Below are 7,848 nucleotides of genomic sequence, written 5' to 3' on the forward strand. Positions count from 1 at the left end.
ATGTGGCCTAGCTACAGCAGCACTGGTGATGTGATTTTGCACGCTGTGGTTGGCCCACTTGGCAAGGTGTAATAACAGCACAGTTCAATCTAAAGGGCACTTCAACCAGGGCCGTCTCTGGCCAACATGAGGCCCCACGCAAAGTTATATGATGAGGCCCTATGTTTTGTGAGCGTCGGCGTGGGGGGGGGGGGTGTTGCTAGTGGAGCCTCGCAGCAAAACCATGCCGCGCTGCATGATCTGCCTGTAGGGAGAGACGGCCCTGACTTCAACTGATCAGGTATAACAATCCTACTGCAACTACATTTCTTAATCCTTAGAATAAATCACTGATTTTACATGCATGTTTTGCCGGTGCCATTATTCTGGTGTGATTTGAACGTCAGGAATATTGACACAGGGCCTTTCTCATTTCACTAATTTCCCCTCCTCGACTCCTCGAATCCTCGGTCCTCTGGTAGTGACCCGGAAATGGTTTTCGGCGCGCCATGTTGAAGGACATCTAATTTCTCTAAATGCACATCGAGGATCAAGCGTCGAGGAGGCTGGAGGAGCTATAATCGAGGATAGACTGATGGGTCCTCCACGGCTCCTCTGTGGATGCATTTCTGGCAACAGTGATGTTTAAAAGAGTCGACAGCTCTGCATGCATCCCCTGGATATTATTTTATTAACTGCTTTCATCGCGAAGCGATGTTTACACTAACAGTGAGAACAGCTGTGAGGTCCGTGCAGAAAGCAGAGCAGTGTGTATAATACATATCACTCAGTATAACAAGCCTACATTACTCTCTTTATTTGCTTTAGTTTAGTAGATATCTACAAACAAAGAGTCGATATTTGTCTAAAACCATTTAGTGCTTCACATAATAAAATACACAATGGCTGTGTAAATAAAACTTTTGGCCCGTCATTTAATTTCCTCATTGTCGCGACGGACGGACGGACGAGGGGGGGGGATTACTGTTACGTTATTAAGCTGTGAGTGCTCTCATACTTGTTTGATTCTGAAATTGTATATACTCAGGTATGAGTGTACCTGTGTGTGATTGTGTCTGCGTGTGTTTCTGGACTTCTGCCAAAACGCCACAAGTAAACGTAGTGTCGGTGCAAAAAATACAACTACACAACACTACAAATCTTGAAAAAGTACTGATGACTTCCAGCTAAGGGGCTGTGCACATTTCTTCCAGGCATAACTGCCAATTTTCATTGAAATATCACAACGACAACAATGTGTAATAGAGTGCATTTCCTCTTTAAATTAGGGTGAAGTGCTTGTCTTTTGCAGGGTGTGGTGTCCTCACAGTTTTCTCTCTGTGTTGCATGGCTCCTGATAAAAGCATAGAAGTCTATTGTCCACTTTACAAGACACAAAGAACTATTTTATGAGGCTGTAATCAAATCCTGTCATTTTCAGCGGTTTCCTGCACCACAGGTCTTTTTTATTTCTCTCAAACTTTGCACCATACTTTTTACTTCAATTTAAACATATGGAAATGCCTACATTTAACCATCATAATTATTTATTGTAAAATGTCCTTCTTGTGTTAAACTGCATGCCGTTTCCAAACGGAACACACCGTCTATTTCCCTATAATTAGTAGGAAATTACAGCAGATATTTTGAAATGTCATAACAGGAAAAATACACATGCAACTTATAATAATAAAAGTGTCTTAGTCCAAAAGACCTGCAAAAACTGAGCGGAACATGTGATTTATGTTAATATGACCTATCTGTTTGCAAACCTTTCTTTCCTATTTACACATACACATATGGAACAACATTAGCCTCACCTGAGAATTGTAGGTCTTCTATTCACTCTCAAGTGTGAATATATTATGTATAAACTAGGGCTGTCAAACGATTAAAATGTTTAATCAGATTAATCACAGCTTAAAAATGAATTAATCATGATTGATCACCATTCGAACTATGTCCGAAATATGCCATTTCTTTATGTATATTGTTGTGGGAATGGAAAGATAAATGAAAGAAGGCGGATATATGCATTTAACATACAGTATGTATGGTCTGTATGGTTCAAAAGTTCATGGTTTCAAGTCAAACCAGGTTCAGAATCATGAACTTTAACATAGTCGAGTCAATATGAAGTGGTGGAGACGGACATCAGCTCGATATGATAGTTTAATCGGACAGCATGGAGTCGACGCACCCCAGGACATCAATTTTACACATCAGTTTAGACCGTATGTGGGAGAGCGCTCACGGGATCCAGGGAGGCTTTTAAACATGGCGCTCTGCAGCTCCAGACACATGCTAATGTTCGCCAAGAGTGAATCACAAGGGATGTAAATCTGCTGCTGGAGAAACTGCGAAAGGTCACACCACGGGCAGCCATTAAAACAAATGTGTGCTAAATATTAACCGCAATGATGTTAAAGTGAGAAATCCATAAATTAGAGCAACATGAACATTGAGGCCGTAGCGATACTTGGTTAACGGAAATCCAGCAGGTGTTTCACTCTTACTCACCTCAGCAGCTAGTTTCACTCATGAGCCACTTCCCCTGTACTTAAATCAGTGCTAACCAGCAGGTGGAGACTTTGTTTGGAATCAAAACCAAAAGCAATGAATAATTAACGGTTAATCGACCACAAATGAGGATAATTGCTACCTGTCGTCCTACATGATATAGTTCAATGTTGAAGAATAGTGTGATGGTGTGTGTGAAGCACAATAAATCAACAGAAATTTAGTTTTTGGTTTTCTAAAGAAGGAAATAACAGGACACGACAAGTCTCTTGTGGCAATGATTAGTGTTCTGCCCTCACTGTCGTTATGAGTACAGATATGCAGACAGATAACTCCTCGACAAGTGGCAAGCGTTTATCTTCTTTAATAAGATGTTTACATCTACAAGTCAACAGAGTAAAACTGAAAGAAACACAATATACATTGAAATTAGACACTTAGCTGTGATGCAGAAATATATAATACAACGGTTAATTACGTCACAAACATCACAAAATAGGCATATCAAATGTTTACATGCAAAAGTGCTGTGTAATACACACTACAAAATATGTGCTAACCATACATCACACATCAATGAATAGCAATCTACTTAAACATTGAAACCTCAAAAATAATCGTTGATATCCTCTTAAGAATACGTACAAAAGCCAACAATACTTACAAGCAATGCTTTCAACAACATAGCAAAGAAGGATGGATGCAGATTCAAACAATGATATTTCTCCTCTCTGTCCCTTTCAACCATGGCTGCTTCTCAGGTCGACTATTTTCATTTCCTCGCTCCTCGGTCCTCGGTCTCACCGGAAGTTGATTTGCCTGCGCCATCTTGAGTACCGTCCCATGGCTCTTATTTCTGCCGGAGGATCGAGGAGCGATCATGGAGGAGCGATAACCGAGGAACAGTGATGTACCTGAACGCGTTCAATGAACGATCGTTCATGAACGCGTTCATATTTTGGGCGAACGTGAACTGAACGTACTGTATTTCCGCTAGATGAACGTAATTGAGAACGCGTTCATTCTCAGCGCTGTATAACGGCGTTCAAAAGTGCGTTCATTCTTAGCACTGTATTATAACGGCGTTCAAAAGTGTGCCAGATTTCATATGCCTTTCAGCCGAAAACCCAGTTAAAACACACCGTAAACAGGCTTCAAAATAATGCGGAAAACCACCCAATCTGGCAACAGCAAGCTGCCTGTGACGCGTACACGCGCCTGTCACCCCTGGCTGTCGCACTAAAATATAAATATACTAAATATATCAGACTCCTCACAACAAACAATGTGGAACCGCGGAACCGGCGAGCATTGAATGAATGAATGAATTAGTATGGACGAAGCCGAGAGCAGAGCTCTGCAGCAGCACTCGCTCAGAGTGAGACGGCAGGGGTGGGGAACCTCCGGCCTCCGTCCGTATACAGCCCGCGAGACAATTTGGTACGGCCCTCGAGGTAATTTATAAACACACGCAAAAAATTAAAAAAATTAAAGAAATCTAGACCGCAAAAAAATTAAACAAGAGAGTGCCTGTTTTTCCTGGCCAAGGTCAGGGTCCTTGAACACAACACGAGCCTAAACGTGTCATCACGTGGGATATGTCTCGACTGACAGGGGTGCAGTTCTGACGGAGAGCCCCAGAACGCCACTCCAGTACTTCAGAAATTGCAGTACCGATAAGTCCATACACATGCCACAGTTTCTGCGTGTCTGTGTCTTTAGTTGAAAGCCCAGTGGCGATCTGTTCATCTGTCACACTGATCAGACAGTCAATAACTGTGTTGTTATCATTAGCATCTGGTTAGCTAGCTATGCTAACGAATATAAGAAGCTTTGTCTACAACCAGTGAGGTAAAGGCACATCTTTATATGATCATTATAGTTATAAAAAAAATAAGAGAATAAAGTAAACAGGTATAAAATACTATATGACAGTTATTAATAAAGAAGAATACAGTTTGAAAGGGTAGTGATTTGTCAAATATCTATAAATTAAAAGAAAATCTGCTTACAGCTGTGTTTGGGTGTTGAGAGATGTGTCCATAGATCTCCTAATGTTGCTCTCAAAGTGCAACAAATCTTCCCAGGGGAGCATGCCCCCCGGACCCCTCTAGAGGAGGTTAGGTCCCCCCCCCACTTAAATCATGTTCACATGGGAAACTAAATACATTTGCACACATCTTGTGTCCATATCTTTCTGTTTTGGTGGTCACGCCACACCGTGCACGTGCATGCATACGCGAGTCATGGTGAGATATCTGGATTAAGAGGTTGCTTTTTCTTTGCACAGAATGAAATGAATGGGCTGTGATTTTAGTTTTTTTAAGCAGAGGTCAATAACTTGTACGGCCCTCTGAGGATATTGTAAAAATTGAAATGGCCCATTAACATCGTACAGGAGACAAATAATAGCTCTCAGCAACGTATTGAAAAAAGAACTATGAACTATAAATTAGTTCATTTTTGAAACCATGAACTTTAGTTCAACATTTTGAATTATGAACTATGAACTGAACTAGTTCATTTTAAAATGTGTGAACTGTGAACTGAACTAGTTCATGTAGAAAGTGAACTTTCCCAACACTGCCGAGGAACCACCAGACCATCCTCCGATGAAATCCTCAGATACTCACCCCGCCCCCTTACTGGGTATCGCTCACTGATTGGACGAGGCAGTGCATGCACTGATCTGATGCTTCTTGACATGAGAGCAATACCCCAGCGGAGTGAAGAAAATACATGAACCTCACGGGACTCACTCCTCAGTTTATACCGTGTTTTGTTTCAATTAATGTATCATTTAGTTACAAATATGTGATCTGAACAAAAGTGGTCAAAAATCATTATTGGAAACATTTTCATGATCGCTTCTTTCGTTTTACAGTTTCATTTATTGTCATTTCCATTCAATCACAGCTGAGGCAAGAATCCTTGATTTCACTCCGTTTAAAAGCAAACCGCAGTCATTAAGTCCTATTTAAAATGTTAATTTGCTCCACACAAACAAACAAAGTGTGCATTCCAATGAATGTTAATCTAACTGGGTTTTGATAGATAACATATCTGTTTTTGTTCTCTGAATAATTGTATTCCTATTGTGCACTCTAATCAATATTAATCAAACTATTGTTCGTTTAAATACATTTTAAGAATGGCGTTTATCTTTTTTGAGAATGACTTCTTATTTTATTTCATGTATTTGGATCTACAACAGATGATACTAATGTTTATGTCAGTAAATGTGCACTAACAGAGGCGGGGGTGTTTGTGGAAATAACGGGTACAGAGCTGGCTGCTGCCAGACGAACAGCTGTGCAGCGTCATCACAAACGGACGTCGTTTCACGTGACGCTCCGGAGGAAAGGACGTCCCATTGCTCTTAAAACTCCTTTCCCTGCTTCTCGTGGTTTCCTTGCGTCCCTCCATGATTCCCTGGTGGGAGGGACTAAACGCAGGGAAACGACGCAAGTGAGGGAAGCAAGGATTTCATTTAATCGACCTGAGAAGCAGCCCATGACTCACATGTGGGTATCACCCAAGCGGCAAACTCTGGGGAAGAGCCGGGAAGCCAATACGGAAGTGCTACACACTGCAGTTCATATATTGGCCGATAGGCGATGGCTGCATGTTAAAATGCCCAACTTTACAGCAGAAAAAAACATGTTTCTGTCCCTGGCTCCATACATTTTTATTATCGATATAGTTAGATTCCACCTTCATGATTATGGATCTGTGAGTGAATTGTTTTCTAACGCGACCCTTTTATTTATATTAGGTCTTAAAGTTTGTGCATAAATTAGGGTGCCTGCCGCTGTTAGCTTCTCGTCTCTCTGCTAGCTTCTCGTCTCTCTGCTAGCTGCTCCGTGAAGCTACAGGGACTCTGCCTACTCAGCTCATCCAGGAAACACAACTTGTAGCCGGCCGTGGTTGGTTGTTCTTCATGCTTATATATCGGAGTATTGTGACTCGCTCTGCGGTTAAAACAGACGGTGCATGAATGCGGTAAGTAAAATTCGAGTGCTTTATTTATGTGTTAATGATTTTAATCAGCTACGTAATGAATGTTAAGGCTTGGGTTAGAATGTAAGCTAGTGGTAGCTACATTGGTGCTAACGATGCTAATCGTAGCCTCCAAGTTAAAATCATAGACTGTATATATAAAGGTTAAAACGAAATAGACACGTGTTAAGCGTTAAGTGGGATAATACTGTTGAACAAACGGCTTCTGTTTGAGGTTATAAAATAAGGTTACATCCTTGTAACTTAGAGATATTTTATTATGTAGGTAGAACTGGATGCATCTAAGGTTAATTTAAATTGGCTATGCTAGAGTATGTAGACAAGCTAATGTCGAAGTAGTGTATGTGAAATCAACCTCACAATAAGATGTGTGTATATTACAATTATTAATGTAATATTTCAAGATGATTACTTAGATATTACAATATGGTTGGTTGAGCTGGAGTTCATTATCGAGCTTACACGTTAACGTCACAGTCATCTGAAGAACTAACCCAAACCTTGTTGTTTTTATTAATTGCATTACCAAATGGGTATCAAATAAACAGTAAGCATTGGTAACACAACTTCCAAAGTTACAATAAAATAAAAAGGACCCTGACTCGGACAATACACAATCCAACATGTTCAACAGAAGAGAATCAGTTATATTGTTTGTACACATGGTACTTTACATATATATCTGTTTGTTTAAAGAGCCTGTGACACCATCCCAACAACTGTTGTGCAATGAAATATTGGGCTACTAGTAATCTCGAACCGTCAGTTTAAAAAAGAAAAAGCGATACCGTTCCGTTAAATATCAATAATTTCGAACATCGCGGGGAAATTCCTTGACTCATTTTGAAGTTTTGGGGGAAGCCGGAAGTGACGTCAATGCGGGAACGCTTCGAGAGCCAAACACGGACAAAGTGTGTTGTCATGCGTAGAAATGGTGAATTACTGAGATTAGGCACGTTAATAACGTTTTAATGAAGTTGACTACAGTATATTCATATTTGTCAGTGCTTTCATGTCAATTCCGCGACATAAACATAAATGATCGTGGTGAAGATGATGATTACATTAGGATTAAAAATCGGGAGTGAGAGCTGCTGAATTTCCTCCCGTCGGATGTGATATAAAAACAAATCGATTATTTTTGTGGTTGTAAACTCAAGTGGATGAAACTACATTTATTAGTGCTTTCATGTCAATTCGGCGAACATATGATACATTAAATGATGAGTGAGGATGATGATTAAAAATCGTTTGTTTGAGCCGGTCTGCATTTCCTGATGAGAAAACAAACCGATGCTTTTTGTAGTTGTAGTACACCAACAACATGGA

The sequence above is a fragment of the Pseudochaenichthys georgianus genome, chromosome 18 (assembly GCF_902827115.2).
Source record: "Pseudochaenichthys georgianus chromosome 18, fPseGeo1.2, whole genome shotgun sequence".
NCBI lineage: Eukaryota > Metazoa > Chordata > Actinopteri > Perciformes > Channichthyidae > Pseudochaenichthys > Pseudochaenichthys georgianus.